The 23,775-nt window shown below is 37.9% G+C and overlaps 1 long non-coding RNA gene across 2 annotated transcripts; it reads right to left on the reverse strand.

The window, feature by feature from the left end:
• Positions 1-13,719: 13,719 nt before the first annotated feature.
• On the reverse strand, positions 13,720-22,726 carry LOC138926859 (uncharacterized). Of its 2 annotated transcripts, none has more exons than XR_011443536.1 (3): positions 22,653-22,726; positions 14,317-14,650; positions 13,720-14,238 (listed from the first exon to the last, which is right to left on the reverse strand). It is a non-coding gene; the product is annotated as an uncharacterized lncRNA (long non-coding RNA). The 2 variants fall into 2 exon arrangements; XR_011443535.1 differs by lacking the exon at positions 22,653-22,726 and adding an exon at positions 15,543-15,746.
• Positions 22,727-23,775: the final 1,049 nt, after the last annotated feature.

Consider the following 23,775-nt stretch of genomic DNA (forward strand, 5'->3'; position numbering starts at 1 on the left):
CTAATAATTGTAGCCTTCTGACCCTTCCAAATTGAGAAAGAAAAAACCAATAAAAAAACTACGCGCTTCCACTCGTTAGACCATGACATATTGACGCGGCAGAAGGTCAACTGTGCTTTCTTTCGTTTGGGGTTAGGTGGTGGTTTTTATACCCTTGCAAAGGGTATTATGATTTTCGTCAAAAGTGTGCAAAGCAGTGAAAGAGACATCCCTTCATGTCCGTCTGTCTGTTTCTACGCAAGCTAGTCTCTCAGTTTCAAAGCTATCTTGAAAGCTGTCTTAAAACTTTGCACACACCCTTCTTTCCTTTACACGCAGTATATAAGTCGGAACGACCGGGATCGGCCGACTATATCCTATAGCTGCCATATAGCTGATTGATCGGAAATGGTATAACTTTTGTGTTTTTAGAGCTAGAATAATACATGCCAAATTTCATAAGGATCGGCCGACTATACCCTATAGCTGCCATAAAACTGAACGATCGGAAATGACCCGAATTTCGTGTATTTGAAGATAGAAAGCTGGAACTTCGTATTTATTCTATTTTGGGTTATCTGTGTCGCTAAGAACACTCTTTTTGCGACCTTTTATATTATTTCCATAGTTTTATTTCTTTTTGATAAATTTTTATACGACTTTTGTGTTTTTTCCACTTTTTTTCGTTATATTTGCTACAAAAAGTTTAGTTTTAGCTCCTTGGCTACTGAAATTTGTATTTTTTTTTTGTAATAGCAGGATAACGTTTATTTAAAACGGTTTTTTTAGGGACAACCATTAAATGTTATAACATGAACTTCATTTAAAGATAATTTAACATATTAATATTGGAGAACTAAATTAGAGTTGTAAGTTAGCTTAGCTTATGGTATTTAAAGATTATGGTTAGAATATCCAGCGGATGAGTTCTTTTTAGTCTTCTGGGCTCCTCGCTTTTGTCCAGCAGGGAGATGGCCACCGGTTCGGGTGATCATGAAGCCTCTGCATGTAGCGTGCGCTGCTTCTTTGGATCTCGTCCTTGACCCAAGGAAAATTGAGAACCTCGTGGATGGTGCGATTGTCATGATAGACATGGGCCCCAGTGGCGATATGAAGGGCTTTATTTTCGAACGTTTGCATAGTTCGCACATTCGTCTTGCTCGCAGTGCCCCAGAGCTGTATGCCGTTCGTCCAGATTGGGCGTATTATGGCCTTGTAAATGAGAAATTTCGTGAACGTTCTCAGCTTTGATCTCATATTCATGAGCCAGTAGAAGGATCGAAGTCTTTGATCAGCCTGTTTCCTCTTCTTAATCAGATGGGGCATCCAGGTGAGCCTCCTGTCTAGGGTGAATCCCAGGTACTTGGGGGTGTCTTCCTGCGGGATTGGGGAGCCGTTGAGGTTAACTGGAGGGCAGTTGCCTTTGCAGAGAGAAAATGTGGTGGCAGTGGACGGCATTATTGACGGCAATGTTCCATCGCTTTTGCCAGTCGCTGAGCAAGTCAAGCTGCAATTGCATGGTTTCGGCTGCCCCCATGGCGCTATCGGCGGTGGTAACGAAGACGGTGTCGTCTGCATAGGTTCCTGTGAGCAGGTCAGGCCTCTGGAGAACAGAGAGGATGGCCGTGTATGCGTTGTACATCACCGGGCCAAGAATGCTGTTTTGGGGGACACCAGCGTGAGCTCCTTTTAGACCGGAAATGGCCTTGCCGCATCTTACCGCAAATTTACGGTCTTCCAAGAACGACTTTAGGAACTGGAAGTATGGCCGAGGTAGGCCAGTCTTTAATTTGTATAGTAGACCGGGATGCCAGACTCGATCGAACGCCTGCTTCACGTCCAGCATGTCGGACATGCTGTACTTCTTGGTTTCAAATGCGTCCAGGATGTACTGCACGAACCGATGGCACTGCTCTGGGGTACCGTGTCGCCGCCTGATGCCAAACTGGTGGTCAGGGATCAGTCCAGCCTCGTCAAATACTGGCAGTGCTCTGCCCAAAAACACTCGTTCCAGTATTTTGGGGAGCATTGGTAACATGCTTATTGGTCGGTAGGACGAAAGGTTCGCTTCGTGTTTCCCGGGCTGAGGTATCATAGTTACCTGGGAACGTTTCCATGTAGACGGAAAGTACCCTATCTCCAAGAATTATAGATTCTCGTAATTAGCTGAATGGTTGGAGATGGTAACATTTTTAATGCAATGATACCATCATCGCCCGCAGCCTTTTTGTTGCTCATGATGGTTTTGAGCTCAACTGTTTCCTCCTCAGTCACTGGTCGTATTGGATCGGCGTCCCTGGAAGGCTCGGCTAGCAGTCGGGCAGTTTCAGCAGCATCCTCCGGTGAGCAGCGATCGAAAGGCGTAAAACCACCTTCGAGGTGTTCGGCGAAAGCGTTAGCCCTATCTATCTCCGATCTGCACCAGCTGCCGTCGGTACTTTGTACAGGTGGGATCCTTTTCAGTGGCTGTCTGATAAATTTGGTGACTCGCCATAAGTAATGTTGAGGGTCGCCTGGCTCGAGTTGTTCGACGAACCCGTCAAAGGCCTGCTCTCTAAGTCTTGCCAGCGTTTCTGACAGACTATTTAAGGTGGTTTTGTCCAGCGGATTCCTCGAGAGCATCCACACTCTCCGGAGTCGTCGCTTTACAAGTTTGAGTTCTTCGACTTCTGGGCTCCACAAGTGCTCAAGTGGGCTCCCACAAGTGGGCTCCCTTTCAGTGGCTCTTGCGTGGTTGGAGGTCCTTGGTGCTGCTTGAGAAGCTGCCGCCTGAATATGGGCGGTTAACTGTTACTGTTACTATATGTTACTATAATTTTATTTTTCAGTGCATCACCAAAAAAAAATGGTGCAAATTTATTGGTGATTTTTTGCACTGGTAAAATGTGCTATTCAAGCGAAACAAAAAAGTTGTCAGTTATTGAAGCAAGTTGAAAAGAAACTTACGGTAAATTTAAACGGTACTTCCAGACTTCCAATTTTTGTTGGAAGAGAGTAAATAAGGAGACGAAAAAAACCAGCATTAGATCAAGCGATTGCTTAGAGATGAACAAGGAATTATGAAAAATTGTGTGTGCTTTTAAGTGAAACGGAGTGTACGGAGTGCAAAACAACTTGTAACCTTTACGCCTCTCATAACCAAACAAAAAAGGGGATTCAACTGAAACTTGGTACAGATGTTAGAGAAGAGTGTACCAACATAAAAAAATTAAAAAGTTTATGGTAAAGAAAAAAAATAAATTTGAAAAGTTACCTTAATTTTTGAACACACCTCGTATTTACTTACATATGTAAGTTTGTAGATGAATTTTATATTATTTTAATTCTGTTCGTTTTATTACATTTTAATTTTCATTCTTACTTGTACAAAAAAAATTAAAATTAGTTTCCTAGGATAAGCAAACATTGTACTACTCAATATTTCATTAAGTTAAGGTCCCATTATAAAATCAAATTATTGTCCATAACTCCGGACAGATTTTAAATATAACTATTGATTGATTTGTAAAAAAAAAACTTTTACAAAAATTAAAAAAAAATTTACAGTTAAAAAATACTTTAATATTTATATTTTGCATATTAGATATATGAACAAAAAATTAACATTTTTTTTAAAATAAATAATATGTTTTTTAACGTTTTCATATTAATTTAATTTTTGTTAACTAAATGTAATGTGTATTATACATTAAATTTTTATACAATTGAGGTAAAAAAATATATCTTAATTCAAATAAAATTTTTTTCTTTTCTTTCTAACTACCTTACTGTCTAGACTTGGTGCCCTATAGGTTTTTATACCCTTGCAGAGGGTATTATAATTTTGTCCAATAATGTGCAATGCAATGAAGGAGATATCTCCGACCCTATAAAGTATATATATTCTTGATCAGGATCACCTCTTGAGTTGATATGAGCATGTCCGTATGAAGGGGTTCTTCTCGGAGGTGGGGATGTCGCGGATCGATTATTGATAGTTTAGTGTTTAGTATTAATATTGAAATTTGGTATTGTGCCCTCATGAAGAGATTGGGCACACAAGATAGATAAATATGGCGTGTGGTGAATTTGTCGTCGAAAGACATGTGGGAGGTTATACTGTTGTAAGGTTTATAATTACCATATTAGTAGCATTTTTTCCTATAACTTGTACTTCCACCAGAATAAAACATACATATATACACGTATATACATTGGCTTGTGTACTAAGGCGGGTTGCCCCATCGCCGCCGTATGTTAAAGGCAACTCCCACCCGAGTGACGACAGGCACTAATCAATCCGAATTTATTACAATACCCAGATTTCAGCAAAGAATTTTGCATAATAACCGATGCAAGTAAACAAGCATGTGGAGCAGTTTCAACTCAAAACAAAAATGGACTCCAACTTCCAGTTGCTTATGCATCAAGATCGTTTACTAAGGGTGAAAGTGATAAAAGTACGACAGATCAAGAATTTGCAGCAATTCATTGTACCACAACTTATTTCAGACCCTACATTTATGGTAGACACTTCACTGTCAAAACAGATCACAGACCATTAACATACTTGTTCTGAAGAGTACAATTTTACAGCCGAATATCTAAAGGGTAAAGGCAATTTTATAGCGGATGCGTTATCAAGAATAACCATTTAACTAAAAGATATCAAAGTAGAAAAAATTTCTTAAGCAACGTAACGAAAATACTGCAAGATATGATGTTAGCGATTTATATACCAATGGAACTCTTGACTCAGGTAAATTTTTCCAAAGGCTTGAAATGAAAGCCGTTATAAATAAAATCAGTCTACTTGATAACCATCGAACTACCGAACTGAGCGGACGTGCTTTGTCCGGGCTCCGGGAAAACTGCACCATAAAACAGCTAATCAAAAAACTGGGGTAACCCAATATAAGCGAAAAGACGCTGAACTACAATTTATTAAAAGCAATAGACAAGCTTTTTATAACAGTTGTGATGTTCTAAACCAAAACTAGTGCATTGTTTAAAAAAAATAAGTGCCACGCAATGAGCTCATTGAGCAACGACCAAAAGAACGAGCGTAGAAGTTCAGTGAACCAAAAAAACGGCTTCTACTCTTACTTTTTAACCCGTGACACCGAAGTGGAAAAATCGGCGATTTACTGACCGCTGAAACCCAAATGGCACGGTCTTGCTCACCCGCTCTGCTCACTCCAACTCCCGCGTCATGGAGTTCGCAGTGTAAAACCCCCCCTCCAATATCGGAAAAAAATTTCGCACCAACAACTAGCAGCGCTACAACTTCTGCAACAACAGCGAAAACCTCTGCAACTCAAAGTACCGCGACGTCAACGACTACAGCGAGTACAAAAACAAAAACTTCGGAAAGTGCCAAAGCGGCCACGGCCACACAGACTGGAATGGATCGCTAGTAATCCGTAATCCGGCAGGCAATAAAACAAAAATTAACCGTGTCCTGAAGATCGATAAAGAACCAGACAGATCCACTACTAACAGATTTGCCCTACTGGCGGAGGTTGAGGAAAACCAACCAGCCCAAGACCCCGCTAAAAAACCCAAGCCCCCTCCAATCTATATTAGGGAGAAAAGCTCGAGTGCAGTAAGGGCCTACAAGTGGTAGTAAAGGGAATAGAACCTGATGTTCTATCCGAGTCATAAGTCATAAGATGGCTAAAACCAAAAAAGGCTTCCGGTGGTGACCTATTGACCCCAAAGATGCTGATCGAACTTCCAAAATGCGCTATAGAGGTCGTCTGCAAACTAAAAAGTGGAAGAAATCCATCATTATAATGATAGCGAAGCCTGGAAAAGACCACACAATTCCGTCATCATACAGACCAATAAGCCTTCTATCTTGTTTGTCTAAATTGTTTGAAAAATGCTTGTTAACTCGCATAATACCACATCGGGAAGCTTGAAATATTATCTCAGCACACCCATTTGGCTTCCAAAGAAACCACGGCAGAAAGAAACCACCACCGAGCAAGTGAACAGATTAACATGCGAAATACGCTCAGCATTCGAACAGCGAGAATACTGCAGCGCTATTTTCCTCGACGTATCTCAAGCTTTCGACCGAGTTTGGCTCATCGGACTCATGCACAAAATTAAAACGTATTTGCCAACATACACCCACAAGCTACTGGAATCATACCTCTACAATAGGGTATTCTCAGTGAGATGCAACGCAGCTACTTCGGGCGACTACACCATCGAAGCTGGAGTTCCACAAGGAAGCGCACTCGGCCCATGTCTATATGTTTTGTATACTGCATATATTCCTACGAGCGCACAACTAACAACGTCAACGTTCGCCGATGATACCCAGATTCGCAGATGCCCAACGCAGTCAACAACCCAACTGGCTAATGATCTCATAGTAGTGGAAAGGTGGCTGTCCGACTGGCGCATTAAAATAAATGATCAAAAGTGTAAACATTTAACGTTTACTCTATGCCCTCCGCTTTTACTAAACGGTATGCAGATCCCTCAAGCTAACGAAGTAACGTACCTTGGCGTCCACCTTGATAGATGACTTACCTGGCGTAAGCACATCGAATGCAAAAAAATTTACCTAAAACTGAAAGCCATCAGCCTCCACTGGATCATTTCACAATCGCCACTGTGCCTGGACTACAAGTAACTACAGTACGATTCAGTCCTAAAGCCAATCTGGACGTATGGCTCCCAGCTGTGGGGGAACGCGAGCAGCAGCAACATAGACATCGTACAGCGCGCGCAATCAAAAATCTTGAGAACTATCACAGGGGCACCTTGGTATGTTCGCAACGAAAACATCCACCGGGATCTGGGCATCCTCGCCGTGAAAGACAAAATCCAGAAGCAAAAAGAGTCATACAAAAAAAAACTATCTTCGCACCCAAATTTTCTCGCTCGGGGATTAACTCGGGTTTTTCCGTATCCCGCCTTAGACGCAACGACCTCCCAACCCAGCAATCGATTTTTAGTATCAGTCAATATGACTGTTAGTTAAGTTAATAATATAAGATTTGATACACCTCTTGTAAGAGAGATTCAAAAATTAAAAACAACGTTAAAAAAAAATTGACAATTTTTGTTTGTTATTTTTAATTTTTATACCCTTGCAGAGGGCATTATAATTTTGTCCAAAAGTGTGCAACGCAGTGAAGGAGACATCTCCGACCCTATAAAGTATATATATTCTTGATCAGGATCACCTCCTGAGTTGATATGAGCATGTCCGTCTGTCCGTCTGTCCGTCTGTCTGTCTGTCCGTCTGTCTGTTTCTACGCAAACTAGTCTCTCAGTTTTAAAGCTATCGTCTTGAAACTTTGCACACACCCTTCTTTCCTTTGCACGCAGTATATAAGTCGGAACGGCCCGGATCGGCCGACTATATCCTATAGCTGCCATATAACTGATTGATCGGAAATGGTATAACTTTGGTATTTTTAGAGTTAGAGAGTTCAAATTTTAGGTGAGAGCTATTTTTGGCAAAATAATACGACATGCCAAATTTCATTAGGATCGGCCGACTATATCCTATAGCTGCCATATAACTGAACGATCGGAAATGGTATTTGGTAGAAATATCAACTTTCGTATTTTTGAAGATAGAAGCTTGGGACTTTTTTTAGATTTTGTATTGTAATAAATTGGAGTATATATTCCTATTCCCATAAGGATCGGCCAACTATATCCGATGTTTGCGATATATATCCGGTTTTAACTGCAAGGGTATATAAACTTCGGCTCCGCCCGAAGTTAGCTTTCCTTTCTTGTTTTTTATTAAAATAATGCGCAATTGTTGTTAATATCAATGGGATCCTCGGATCCTTCTGATACCATTTTAAAGTATTTTGTTGGTAATGTGTTGTTAAAACTACACATCCCAATTCTGTTGAGTCCATATCTGTAAATGAACATTCATTTTATAAGCATAAATTTTAGAATTTTAGTTATTGATGTAGGCTACCTTATGGCTAAATTAGCATTTAAAGTTTTCTAATGCATTCGATTTCTCATTTTATTTTTGACTATCTGCACTTGGCTAAATACGCGTTCTACCTCTGCATTCGACCAAGGACGACTCATAATTTTGAATGTATTGTATTGTATTGTATTGAATGTATTGACTGCTCCGGTATCGGTACCTATTTACCTATATCTATCGGTACAATTTTAAAAGTCATTAAAAACAAGAAGGGAAAGCTAACTTCGGGCGGAGCCGAAGTTGATATACCCTTGCAGCTAAAACCGGATATACATCGCAAACATCGGATATAGTTGGCCGATCCTTATGATTACGTCATAATAAAATAAATTAATTACAATAAAAAATCTAAAAAAAAAAGTCCCAAGCTTCTATCTTCAAAAATACGAAAGTTGATTTTTCTACCAAGTACCATTTCCGATCGTTCAGATATATGGCAGCTATAGGATATAGTCGGCCGATCCTAATGAAATTTGGCATGTCGTAATGTGTTGCCAAATATTGCTCCCGTTTCAAATTTGAATGAAATTTGAGGATCACCTCCTGAGTTGATATGAGCATGTCTGTCCGTCTGTCTGTCCGTCGTCTGTTTCTACGCAAACTAGTCTCTCAGTTTTAAAGCTATCGACTTGAAACTTTGCACACACCCTTCTTTCCTTTGCACGCAGTATATAAGTCGGAACGACCAGAATCGGCCTACTATATCCTATAGCTGCCATATAACTGATTGATCGGAAATGGTATAACTTCGGTGTTTTTAAAGTTAGAGAGTTCAAATTTTACATGAGCGCTATCTTTGGCAAAAGAATACGACATTTTGTAAAGATCGGCCGACTATATCCCATAGCTGCCACATAACTGAACGATCGGAAATGACCCAACTTTCGTGTTTCTGAAGATAGAAAGCTGGAACTTGGTTCAGATTATATTTTTGGTCAGTTGATCCAACCTACCAAACTATATCTTACAGCTGCCTAGATGACTATATCTTATAGCTGCCATATAACTTAACGATCGGAAATGGTTTTTGGTAGAAATACAAACTTTGGCATGTTTGAAGATAGAAGTTTGGGACTTTTTTAGATTTTGTATTGTAATAAATTGGATTATATATTCATATTCGCATAAGGATCGGCCAACTATATCCGATGTTTGCGACCGGATATAGGTTTTAACTGCAAGGGTATATAAACTTCGGCTCCGCTCGAAGTTAGCTTTCCTTTCTTGTTTTAAATTTTTATTTTTACAGCTACATTAAACTACATTGACTAAATAAGAAAAAAACTTCACTTTAACAAAAATTAAATTGAAAAAAAATTCATAAAAAAAAACTGAGAAAAAGTCAAAGTAAAGATTTGTGTCTGCTCACTTCCCTAAAAATCATTCATCGGTAGGGTACGCAAGCAAAATTCACATGCAGTGATGTCGTTTTCGTTTCGTTTTAAGTGATGTCGACTGAAATATACCCTGTTCCTTTCTCAGTATATTGATTTTTGATGATTCGTTAAAATATATATATACAAAACACTTTACTGCTAACACCTAATCTTATACCTAAATTAATTTTAAATGGAATGTATGCTGAAATATAAAAATTTAGTATAATTTCTTTCGTCATTTCACCCAATAACGAATAGCCGAATTTTGTTAGGGTAGCTAGCCAAAAATCGTGTGGGCTGGCTTTGAAACGAAATTGCACGCACTCATGCACCCGTGTTAGTGAATCTGCGACACGCCTACATACAAAAATCAATCCAAGCGGAGGCCATCGCGCTCCTTTAAGAGATTGGGAAACAGAAAGCATTCAATGAAAATATGAGCGTAAGATGAACGAACGGTGAGCGTAAGAAAGAGAGTTAGATCTCGCTCTGGGGCCTGCTGGGGCCTGTCGCAAGAAATTTTTGCGTCCACTTTTGGTGTATCAAATGTGTTGTCTATATGCTGTATGGTTAGTGGTTTTACTTACAGCAAAAATTGTAAAGTACATAGATGGGACCTCAGGGCCCAAAACGGTCCACTTTTTTCGTCGAGCTTGTTGGTGAAGTTGGAACGCACATGCATACTATTTTTAGAACTCTTTACATGTATCCCTCAACAAAAATGTGAGCCTTTGTATGTATGTGTGGCTGCACGCACGACCGCGTAAAAATTTTTTGGCTTCCAAATTTCAATTTCAATTTCTCGTTTGTTTACAATGTGCCGATGTGGTAGTAAGCAGAACAAATATGTAGTATTTTTAATCGCTGCAGAACGAGACAGGGTGGTAGCGTAATGCATAGAGTAGTTTCTCTATGTATAATTTTTCTGTGTTCAAATCCTTGTAAGGACTTTGAACTTTTGCTTTCTTTTATAATTATTATTTCTTTTTATTTTTCTTTAATTGTAATACTTTTGTTAAATTTTATAATTGTAAAATTGTTTAATTTTTCATTATGTCCGGCTAATAAAATTTCAAGGGAGTCCGTCCGGAATTTTGTTATCCGACACGTCCGTTACTTATTTTTACAACAATTGTAATATAATGCAATTAAAAATAATAATAATAAAGAAAATATGAAAAGAAAAAAATATATTAATAAAAAAATAAAAGTAAATATAAAAATAATCATAAAACTAAAACTTTCTAAAAATTGAAACAACCCGCCCACTATTGAAATCGAACCCAGGAATAAGAAGCGCGCACTATCAACTAGGCTACCCTCGCAGTTGATTTTATGATACTTAAAATTGGTTTTAAAGTAATCGCTAGAATCCATACCAAAAACGATGAGGCCTGCCAAAATGCCGTAGAACCCGCACTTATAGACATTTTTACAGCGGGTTCCACTACAAACTGAGACGATGTTAAGATGATTTTAAAATTTTGTATTTTTTTTTATTGGATTATAAATTTAGGAAAGCACATTAAAAGAATAAAAATATAATATAAATAGATTTAAAATTAAAACAAAAATTGGATGTCCCGAGCCTGGTTTGAACTCGTTTTACTTTGCACATCAGCCAAGCACTCTACCACTTGGCTATCCCTCATTCGTTGTCGCGCGAAACTTAACTTGTCGCGCTGTGCAAGCGGTTGACCCGCTGCAACAAGCGGCCTGGAACCCGCAATAGAACATTTTTCTTTCTATGAGATATACTTTATAATCTTTGCTTGGAGGCAAGAGACTATATGGTTGTTTAAAAAATAAGTAAATTGTATGTTAAATATTAAATTAACAAAAATAAGGTTCTTCCACATTAGTCTGCAGGCGAGATGCCCGCTTGAAACATGTACTTTGTGGAAATGGTGAGCTGTTAAGTCTAACATTTGGACGGTTACATTTGGACTAGCCTTAAAAAAGTTTTTGGACGGATTTCAGGGAGTTGATCCTTATTTCCCATCGAAGGAACCAGTTCCCAATTAGGGTAAGATCACACTGCAGGAGCTCGGAAGCTTCATTTATAGAAAAACTTGAGGACAAAACGTCTGTATCATCCGCATATATTGCAACAGTGTAGTGGTTTGAAACTGGAATATCGGCCGTATATTGGGTGTAGAGAAAGGGTATTGGGCCTTTCTTGTGAGACGCCTGAGAATAAGTGTTAATGTAAAAACATCGTTTAGTCAGATATGATATACTTAATAAGTAATACGGAAAATATTGCCACTTCTTCATCTTGTACAACATATCATTGTGACCAACTCGAACGAGGGCTTGTTGAGCATCAAGAAATTCAACAGTGCCAAATTTTTTGTTTTCAAATGCCGAAACAATGTCATTAATGACCTTATTACATTGCTTAGGGGTCCCATGACCTCCATGATGGAAAGTTCGTCAAAATTCTCTTCAATAGTATTTTTTCAAACACTTTCAAAACGACTAATGGGACGATATGAGGTCAATTCGTTTTTATTTTACTATTGGCTAGACTCTATTCTGAAAATTGCGTTAAATGCAAAAGTAAGAAAACGAATGCATTTTGATGGTAAACATTTTAAGGTGATACCATCTGTTTTATAATGGCCTGGTAATTTTTTGTAAATTAAGCACTTGAATTCTGTCACAACTTTTTTATTTGGCAGTGTGACTCGAGGCTGCAACACAGAATGAAGATTTTGTACAAATTCCTCCGCTTCTTCATCATTAGACCTATACCAAGTTTCATTGGTATTACGAATATTTATGTTTCTTTTAGCTGGGCTCTTTTGATATTTAGTTGCTATCCATAGGTTGTATTCGTTATTGCAGGAATTACGGTCTAAGATTCTCAGATACCCAGCTAGAGATTCATTCAGATCAAAAGAAGTTCACTAAGCTCAAATGCAGCCTTATTGTACAATCTTTTGTCAGCAGGGTAATGGGTTTCTTGCCAGCGACTACGCAGACTCCTTTTATTTTGTATTTTTTTAATTATGCCGTTGCAGAGGGTATTATAATTTTGGTCAAAAGTGTGCAACGCAGTGAAGGAGACATCTCCGACCCTATAAAGTATATATATTCTTGATCAGGATCACCTCCTGAGTTGATATGAGCATGTCCGTCGGACCGTCTGTCTGTCTGTTTCTACGCGAACTAGTCTCTTAGTTTCAAAGCTATCGATTTTTATTTGTATTTTTTTAATTATGCCGTTGCAGAGGGTATTATAATTTTGGTCAAAAGTGTGCAACGCAGTGAAGGAGACATCTCCGACCCTATAAAGTATATATATTCTTGATCAGGATCACCTCCTGAGTTGATATGAGCATGTCCGTCGGACCGTCTGTCTGTCTGTTTCTACGCGAACTAGTCTCTTAGTTTCAAAGCTATCGACTTGAAACTTTGCACACACCCTTCTTTCCTTTGCACGCAGTATATAAGTCAGAACGGCTCGGATCGGCTGATTATATCCTATAGCTGCCATATAACTGATTGATCGGAAATGGTATAACTTTAGTGTCTTTAAAGTAAGAGAGTTAAAATTTCACATGAGAGCTACTTTTGGCAAAATAATACGACATGCCAAGTTTCATAAGGCCGACTATATCCTATAGCTGCCATATAACTGAACGATCGGAAATAACCCATCTTTCGTGTTTTTGAAGATAGAAATCTTAAACTTCGTACAAATACTACTTTTGGTCAGATGATCAGACCTACCAAATTGGAATTGGAACGATCGGAATTGACCCAACTTTTGTCTTTTTGAATATAGAAAGCTGGAACTTGGAACAGATAAAACTTTTGGTCAGTTAATCCGACCTACCAAATTTTACAACGACCGGCTGACTATATCTTATAGCTGCCATATAACTGAACGATCGGAAATGGTTTTTGGTAGAAATACCAACTTTGGTATTGTTAAAGATAGAAGTTTGGGACTTGTTTTAAATTTTGTTTTTTAATAAATTGGGTTATATTATCATATTCTCATAAGGATCGGCCAACTATATTGCGATATATATCCGGTTTTAACTGCAAGGGTATATAAACTTCGGCTCCGACCGAAGTTAGCTTTCCTTTCTTGTTTACATATAATGTAGAAATATAATGTATAGCATTTTCCTTAAATTAATTTTATTATCCTTTAGTGTGTAGTGCAAAAAGGGAATTCAACAATGTACAAGCCAACACGGCATCAAGTGTCACTCCGGCGCGTAATCAGCTCATGGCGGCAGCCACTGTACAACGACGCAACAAGAGTTTCACAAGCGGCGTAACACAAATACATATGTACATGTTTGCCTGATATTTGCCGAAGGGAACAGTATAATATTTGTGCAGGTTTAATTTATTCTACCATTTTTTTTTATTTGTCTGTTTTAGTATTCTTGTTTTGTATTTCATAATAATACATTTGCATTCATGTAAATTGACAAGTGGAAACGATCCCGGTGTCTTAACAGTGATTGTTGTACACATATACGGTCGTTAATCACACAACTTACATTTATCTTTGTAAACTCTTGTGTGCAGATTGTCCTCTTCCGTTGTCGGCGATTGATATACGCATTGGTAGTCACAACGAAGTCTAATGTTCGACTTATCTATTTCCTTAGTATTCTTCTTCAGTGAACCATACTCGGCGACAGCGGCGCCAGGCTGTCGTCGCGTCGTAACGATTGTTCTCAGAGATGCAAAACCACAACAACCAATCGCAATTCAGCTATAGGCTGATGCAATAGTAGCATAGTGATGAAATTACTATTCTGATGAAATACGTTTGATGAGTTTCGTTTGTTTCGTTTATTTTATTTGCACATTTTTGTGTGTCGCTCCCTCCTGAAATCCCATTTGCACTTGCACGTTATTATGTTTTATTTCCTTTTGCAGTTGTTCTCTCTGTTAAGTATGTATGTATTATATGTAATTATTTCACTACTAAAGTGTCACAACCACTGCTGTCACCTGATCACTCACCTCCTACAAGGAAATTTGAACGATAAGCGTAATGGGCATGGTTAATCCCTTGTTCGTAGTCCGGCTGCGCCAGTTACAGTTTCGTAACCGAGGGAGTAGAGAAGATCTCGTATATGGCTATCGCTTTTTCAAAATGCTGGAAAGAAGGCTTGCAAATAAAGCGACCGTGTTGCTTGGAGTACAGAATAAGAATGATCTTTTTATTATAAAGATGTATGTAGGGGAATATGTATGAGTGAACGAGAATTGTGCGTGTCCGTCAGAGTTCTTTTTGGCGATTTTTGTTGTTGTCCATCGGCGTTAGTTTTGCAGTTGCCGTTTCTGTAATCTCTTCCTGTGAAAACATCGGAAGAGAGAGAGAACATAAAACATTTTTATTGCATATTCTTTAAGTATATTCTATTGGGAATACTCTCGCAAAAATTCATAGCGATCGGAGCATTAGAACCGAAGCTGTAGCTATTTATAGCTCACTATCTGCATATAAAACTTGAACAAACTTGAAACTTTAAACGCGATTATCTCAGAATCTTTTTTTTGGGAAATTACCTTTGCGGTGGACACGATTACTAAAAAACTACTAATCCGATCAACACCAAATTTGGACCACTTATTTATCGCCATTTATTTTTTAATCAAAATTTTTTAAAATCCCTCGTTCACGGACTAGACAATACAATATACTAACTAAACTTTTTTGAATTTTGGATTTCGGATGAACCGTTTTCGAGAAATCATGTCCACCGCAAGACACCATCGAAAAAAGACGATTCGGGAATTCGGCTATAAAATTTTTGTTATGTAATATTTTTTTATGAAAAAATTTAATTAAGTACCCAGAAGCATGTTCTAAACAACGTCGGTAAAACATTTTTCATAAATATTTTCTATGGTGTCAAAAAAAAATCGATAAAAATCCATATTTTTGCGAGGTACAGCTGTATATAACCCCTTAAGGTATAACATGATTTATAATATGTTCATCTTATGCTAACGTTACATTTTGTTTACTTATTATATCTCTTATGTTTTATTTGTTCCTTATTAAATAAAAATTTAGCGATAAGGTTTAGTTTACTGATTAAGGGACTATCAGTTCAGTGTGTCTATATTATAGTTTATCCTATTACTATATAGTATTGAAATGGACAAATGTATCATCTAGGTTTCCCGGATAGACTTGAGTATGGTCCCCAGACCATTAATAAGACCGCTATTACTTCTACCTGTTTGATTTGTTTCGTAGGACTTCTAATGATACTTTAAGAGCTGGGTGGTTATTAGAAGGATTCTGGACTACGGGTCGAAGTACGTTGAGAATTGTGTCAGTGTTAGTATTGTTGCTTAAGCTGGTGCTCCGGTTTTTGTAAATTTCTTAACTGTTTTTCGAATTTTTTGTTTGTTACAACTTTTGACCTTTAGTTGTTAGGAAGGTGACGCCTTTGTCCCTACCTACTTTGTGTAGTGAAAATCTCGGAGTAATCTTGTTTCTACGGTTTTTTTTTCTAAATACCGTATCATTAGGTTCAACTTGGACTGGTGTCTCTCTATCCTCGTTTAATTTAGCCAATCTTTTTTCTGTGGTCGAGTTTAAATGTTCCTGTACTTTTGGGTATATTTCTTTCCTAAAATCGTTTAATTTCTTAAGATAGTCGTGGTGATTGTTGAATGTTATTGTTTTGTTGAATTTGTGAGTTCTTCCGTGAAAAAGCTCGAAAGGGGTATAAGAAGTGCTGGAGTGTATTGCATTGTTATATGTTGCAACAGCTTCTGCGAGTATCTGGTCATGCATGCATTCTAGGCGTGCTTCCTTTCTTTTGTTTATGATTATTCTGTATAGTTCGGTTAAGGTGGAATGCAGTCTTTCGACCGAAGCGTTGCCCGTTGATTGTTGAAATGAAGTTTTATGAGCTGTTATTTGGAATTGGGTTAAGAGGCCATTGAATAGACTGCCTGAAAATTCCGCGCCCTGGTCGTAAATTATTTTCTTTGGTGCGCCGTAGTGACTTATAAATTGTAATAGGGCATCGGCGACTTTTATTGAAATCCTATTGGTAAGGGGGTAGGCTTGCGCTAGCTTGGTGAATTTGTCTATAATGGTGAGGTTACAAGCATTGTTAATGAATTATATGCCTATATGCACGACCGCCAATGGTCCCTCTGGGGCGGTTATGGTTTGCAACAGTGGTCTATGGGGGTGTCTGTCGTACTTGAGGGTTAGGCAGGTAACGCAATTTTTTATAATTTTTGTGATAATGTCTTTTAAGGGGTTAAATACAGTTGTGATATATGAAAAAATCGATTTTTTTTTTTACTGCATATTCTTTAAGTATATTCTATTGGGAATACTCTCACAATTCAAATTCATAACGATCGGAGCATTAGAACCGAAGCTGTAGCTATTTATAGCGCACTATCTGCATATAAAACTTGAACAAACTTGAAACTTTAAACGCGATTATCTCAGAATCTTTTTTTTGGGAAATTACCTTTGCGGTGGACACGATTACTAAAAAACTACTAATCCGATCAACAGCAAATTTTGACCACTTATTTATTATGATATTAGCTAATCCGTGAACGAGGGATTTTCAATTTTTGAAAACTCCTTTTTTAAAGCACAAAAAACGAAAATCTTATACGTTGAAAAAGTACATTTTTTGTTAAAAACGTCGCCATTTTTTTTTTTAATCAAAATTTTTAAAAATCCCTCGTTCACGGACTAGACAATACAATATACTAACTAAACTTTTTTGAATTTTGGATTTCGGATGTACCGTTTTCGAGAAATCATGTCCACCGCAAGACACCATCGAAAAAAGACGATTCGGGAATTCGGCTATAAAATTTTTGTTATGTAATATTTTTTTATGAAAAAATTTAATTAAGTACCCAGAAACATGTACTAAACAACGTCGTTAAAACATTTTTCATAAATATTTTCTATGGTGTCAAAAAAAAATCGATAAAAATCCATATTTTTGCGCGGTACAACTGTATATAACCCCTTAAATGCGGAAAATAAATGTCCCTTTTTAAATGGTTATATGTTTCATCTATCCCCCTATGGTCCTGGTCATGGGGATCAGTAATTTTGGTTAGCTGTATTTTGCAGCGGGAAAGTTTGTATAAGTCGTTTTCGAAGAAATAGTTATTATAGGATTCTTCTATTATTTTGAAAATATCGTCTGGTGCAAATATTGCGAATGTTTTATTCGGTTTCAGGATTGTTTGAAGGGCGTTTGTAACGGAATCGAAAGTATGCAAGGGTTCTGTGATTATGTGTCTTATTTTGTGGGCAAACGGTGTTTCTATTTGTCTTGCAGTTGTTGGTCCAGTACGGAATACTATTTGGCTATTAAAGTGATTTAGTGGTTGTGAAGCGATTGGTATAATTTGTGGGTCTTCGTTTATGTTCAAGTTTGACTCAATTCTGCTAAGTGCGTCAGCGACTACGTTTTGCGACCCTTTTTTGTATTCGATTTTGTAGTCGTAAGTGGCCAGGATAGTTTTCCATTGAAGTAGTTTTGTATTCTGGCCTTTCAGATTGTCTAACCAGATTAATGGCCTATGGTCCGTGACTATTTTGAATCTACGCCCGAAGAGGTATGGTCTGAATGGCGCTTGTCATTAGTTTCCGGGCCTTGTGACAACACAGAGCGTATCGCATAGTTACTTGCGTCTGTGGTCAGCGTGAACGGCTTATTGAAATCAGGGTATATGAGTATGGGATCATTACAAAGGAGATCTTTCGACGTTTCGAAAGCTTGTTTAAATTCCTCATCTATTATTATAGATTTCCCTCCTTTTAACTGTCTCGTCATGGGTTTAGTTATTCTTGCGAATTCCTTAATAAATTTCCTGTAATACCCTAATAGTCCCAAAAATGACTTAATTTCCCTAGTTGTCTTCGGGTAGGGGAAGTCCTTGATGGCTTGTATCTTAAGTGGGTTTAGCTTGACTCTTCCTGGGTGACGATGTGTCCCAGAAAGCTGATTTCCTTCCTTAAAAAGTGACACTTGCTCGGTTGGATTTTTAGATTCGCGTTTTTGAGTTTTATGAATACAGATTTAACATCTATATGTTTTAATATGTTTTTGGAGTGAGGGTGAGAATACTATTATGTCGTCGAGATAGACGAGACAGACGTTACCAACTAGGTCACCTAAGACGTTGTCCATAACGCGTTGGAACGTGGCAGGGGCGTTCTTGAGACCGAAGGGCATCCTTGTGAACTCATAATGCCCATTTTCGACGGTGAATGCCGTCTTGTTGGCGTCGCGTGGGTTCATTTGAATTTGGTGAAAACCACTTTCTAAGTCTATTGTTGTGAAATACATGGCCTTTCCTAAGCTGTCTAGTATATCTGCAATGTTCGGAATAGGGTATCTCTCCGCGATCGTTTTTTCATTTAATTTTCGAAAATCGATTATCAAGCGCCACTTTTTTTCGCCTGTGATGTCCCCTTTTTTAGGTACGACCCAGACGGGTGTACTCCATGGGGAACAGCTGCTTTTTATGATGTTCTGTTCGAGCATTTTTGAAATTTGCTTTCGAGCTTCGTCTTTATGAATAAATGGGTAACGGTGGGATTTTGTGTGAATCGGTATATTATCTGTTGTTGGTATAGAATGTTTGACTACGTTAGAGAACGTTAGTTAATTGTTTTCGCCGTGAAAAAGTCTTCTGAATGATTTGCATAGTTTGAGAATATGTTTTTTTTTCCTCGCTATTGAGGTAATCCGGTAAATCTGTATTAGTTGCCGCGGACATGCAGTTTTAGTATTGGTGGGTTCGTGGAGAGAACTCTTCTGCCTGTAACGGTTCTTCCAGATTAAGTGTTTGGATCTGGTCTGAGTTATTACAGACTTCGAAATAGGCGGATCCTGCGATTGCGGTGTATAAGCCACCTGTTATGACTATTTGATTATCCAAATTAGTGGTTTCATATATAAAGTCTCCCTGCATGAAGTTTACTGGGAGCGGTAGTCGCAATTTGGTATTTTGTGGTATGGTATGTAATGTATCTACAGGGTTTTGCTGTTGTGGTCAGCTTAAGTTTTGATGCGGAGGAGGTAAGTTTTTTGATGCGGTCTTCGTTAATAAGTGCTGGGTTTATGAATGAGTAGGTAGATCCAGTATCTATTAGAAATTTGAGAGGTTTTGACACCATGAAGTTTGATGATAGGAAAACAAATGGCAAGGAAGATCCGAGACTCTTCTTGCTTATGTAACAGACTGGTTTCCCGAGGCTTCTAGTAGAAAATTTTCATCATCGTTGATGTTACATAGGGGAGCGCTTGGATTATGGTTGTCCTTGCCTTGGTGGTTTAGTGTCTGCTCTAGTTTGATGTTATTGTGGTAGGGGTTCCTACCCAAAGTTTGCCTATCGTGTCGACCATTACTATCGTTATTGGAATTATATTGACGTGTGAAGCGTCTATTATCATTGTTGTTCAAATTTTGTTGTCGCTGTGTAAAGCGACTATTAATGTCGTTGTTGGTGTTTTCATGTCGTGGTACATGGCGGCCGTTGTTGCCATTATTATAATTCTGTTGTCCTAATATGTAGCGTCTGTTGGAGTTATTATTGGTTGGTTGTCCTTTCGCGTATGGGTGATTCGTGTATGTCGAGCTGTCGCGTCGTCGATTTTCTTGGTGTTTTTTCAGGTTTCTAGAGAAGTTTAATTCGACCTGTCCGTACTCGTACGCTTTCTCGATTTTCTCTGGTCTTTGATTCCTAATGGCTGACCTAAGTGGGTCCTTTAATCCAACTAATAAAGTATTGAGGCAGAATCTGTTATACTGGTCCCGTTTGGCTGTGAGTGAGTATCCACTAGGGTCTGTTTCTCTGGCCAGGGACATTAATTCGCTTCTTATTTTGGTGGCTGTGTAATATAGTTTTCCCATACTGAGTCCGTCCGGAAGATTATGTAGCTCTCTAAAAAGCATTTCTTCTGTTTTTTTGCTAGAGTATAGTCGCTTGAGGTTTGCTTTGATATCATCCTCGTCCGCCCTGCCTTTAATCTTGTCACGGATATTTCCCAGTAAGTACTGTCCACAAGTTGCTTGGTCTACTGATCCGGCTAACAAAATTGATCTACTCTACTTATGAATCTATCAAGGTTGTCGGGTGGGCCTTCGTAGGTGGGTAGTTGATGAACAAGGACAAGTAGTTGTTGTAGATTCAGTCTTGTGTTTGAGGGAGTTGATGAATTGCCAAGGATGGGACTTAGTAGCCCTGATGCGTTACCGGAATCCATAGCGTTGGTAGGAATATTGTTTTCGGATTGAACTAGCTGGTCTTTCTCTTTTGTTTCTATCGCTTTCCTTTTCTCAGATAGACTGGCCTCGCTCTTTGGACCTAATCTGCCCCTAACTGAGTTACTAGTGGTGACTGTTTTACATGTATTGAGAAAAAAAAATCTGGCTATATTGACGTATGGTAATGGTACGTATGTAATGTATATAGAATAGTAATAAAATGTAATTATAATATTAATAATTATTATAATTAATTATATGTGTATGTATTTCGTCACACGGCTTCGTTTGTGTGATACTATGTACATATACAACCATAGTCAAAATTATTTTCACAACACACAATTATTTGCACATCCCAACTTCTTTTAGTTGTTATTCTTGTTGTTGTTGAACAATTTCACTGAAATAAATTTTATAGCGTAGCTTGATCTATGCTTAAGCGACAAAAAAAGAAATGCGAAAAATAGCGGTTCATAGGACAAAGCTAAAAGAAAAAGAAAAAAAACTTATCAGTTGTCAGAAGTATTTGCACACGTTTTCGGTGCGTCAAAATTATTTTCACAATGCAATTTCGTCATTAGTATTTGGTTTGCAGCGACAAGTGGCGGTTCGTTTTCTCTAATAAATTCAATTCAGTGAAAATTCAATTAAAATAATTATTTATCTTTTAGATTTATCTAAACAAAATGCCTAAAACAAGGGAGTTAACCCTTGAACTCCGGGCTGAAATTGTTACTAAGTTTAAAGCCGGTATTTCAGCAGCTGAAATCGCTAAACTGTATAAAATTTCGCGCAGAAATGTTTACTACTTAGTAAAAAAGCGAGACACAACTGGCACTTTAAAAAATAAAAAAAGATCAGGCCGAAAACCTGTGTTGGACCAAAGAGAATGCAGGCACTTACTAGGAGTTGTAGCGAGCAATCCAAGTGCAAGTCCATTGAAAATTGCCCAAGAATCAAAAAATATAATTGGTAAACAAATAAGTGATTCTACAATTCGTCGCAGGTTAAAAGAAGCTGATTTTAAAACATATGTTGTCCGCAAAGTGATTGACATCACACCAACCAACCAAACAAAACGCCTCCAATTTGCATTGGAATATATTAAGAAGCCTCTTGACTTTTGGTATAATGTTTTATGGACGGATGAGGCTGCATTTCAGTTCCAGGGGTCCTACAGCCACCATTTTATGCATTTAAAGAAAAACCAAAAGCATTTGGCAGCCCAGCCAATCAATAGGTTTGGTGGTGGCACAGTCATGTTTTGGGGATGCCTTTGCTATTATGGATTCGGAGACCTCGTACCGATAGAAGGAACCTTAAACCAGCACGGATACGTTCGAATCCTTAATGACCATGCTTTTGTGTCAGGAAACAGACTTTTTCCTACATATGAATGGATTCTTCAGCAGGACAATGCTCCATGCCACAAGGGTAGGATACCGACCAAATTTTTGAGAGACCTTCATCAGGAGGTTCTTCCTTGGCCACCACAAAGCCCAGACCTAAATATTATCGAAAACGTTTGGGCTTTTGTAAAAAATCAAAGAACCATTGATAAAAATAGAAAACGCGACGGAGTCATCGCTGAAATCGACGAAATTTGGTCCAAATTGACCCTTGAATTTGCCCAAACTTTGGTGAGGTCAATACCAAAAAGACTACAAGCTGTCATTGATGCCAAAGGTGGTTTAACTAAATATTAATAATGTATTTTCATAAAATTAAGAAAATCGTTTGTTAAAATTAGATATTAAGCTAAAATAAATTAAACTAAGTTTTGTGAAAATAATTTTGACGCACCGAAAACGTGTGCAAATACTTCTGACAACTGATAAGCTTTTTTTCTTTTTCTTTTAGCTTTGTCCTATGAACCGCTATTTTTCGCATTTCTTTTTTTGTCGCTTAAGCATAGATCAAGCTACGCTATAAAATTTATTTCAGTGAAATTGTTCAACAACAACAAGAATAACAACTAAAAGAAGTTGGGATGTGCAAATAATTGTGTGTTGTGAAAATAATTTTGACTATGGTTGTATGTATGTATTCTTTACAAAGCAAAAGAAAACCTGTAGTGTGTATCCGATACGCAGTTTCCTCTTTTCCCTGCTTCCCTGTGTTTAGTGTAAGTTGTATGCCATTCGTGTAGGTCTGCTGTGTTTCCTTCCACCTTGTTGTTGTATGCGATTTAGTAAATATTCAAATAAATATATATTATATTTCTTTTTTTTATTAGAGGTTATTGAACACGTGACAACAATAAAAGTTATGTTGTTCATGGAATGCTTTGTTGTTTTCTCTTCTTTTTCTTATTATTATTATTATTTATTTATTTATTTATTTTTTTTTTTATACCCTTGCAGAGGGTATTATAATTTTGTCCAAAAGTGTGCAACGCAGTGAAGGAGACATCTCCGACCCTATAAAGTATATATATTCTTGATCAGGATCACCTCCTGAGTTGATATGAGCATGTCCGTCTGTCCGGCTGTCCGGCTGTCCGTCTGTCTGTCTGTTTCTACGCGAACTAGTCTCGACTTTGAAACTTTGCACACACCCTTCTTTCTTTTGCACGCAGTATATAAGTCGGAACGGCTCGGATCGGCCGACTATATCCTATAGCTGCCAGATAACTGAACGATCGGAATTGACCCAACTTTTGTGTTTTTGAATATAGAATATAGAAATATATAGAACTTGGTACAGATTATATTTTTGGTCAGTTAATCCGACCTACCAAATTTTATAACGACCGGCTGACTATATCCTATAGCTGCCATATAACTGAACGATCGGAAATGGTTTTTGGTAGAAATACCAACTTTGGTATTTTTGAAGATAAAAGTTTGAGACTTTTTTTAGATTTTATATAATAATAACTTGAGTTATATGATCATATTCTCATAAGGATCGGCCAACTTTATCCGATGTTTGCAATATATATCCGGTTTTAACTGCAAGGGTATATCAACTTCGGCTCCGCCCGAAGTTAGCTTTCCTTTCTTGTCAAATATGTTTTTATAGGCATCATAAACTATTTGAAAATATTTTTATACCCTTGCAGAGGGTATTATAATTTTGGTCAAAAGTGTGCAACGCAGTGAAGGAAACATCTCCGACCGTATATAGTATATATATTCTTGATCAGGATCACCTCCTGAGTTGATATGACCATGTCCGTCTGTCCATCTG

This window comes from Drosophila bipectinata, chromosome 4 (assembly GCF_030179905.1).
Source record: "Drosophila bipectinata strain 14024-0381.07 chromosome 4, DbipHiC1v2, whole genome shotgun sequence".
Taxonomy (NCBI): domain Eukaryota; kingdom Metazoa; phylum Arthropoda; class Insecta; order Diptera; family Drosophilidae; genus Drosophila; species Drosophila bipectinata.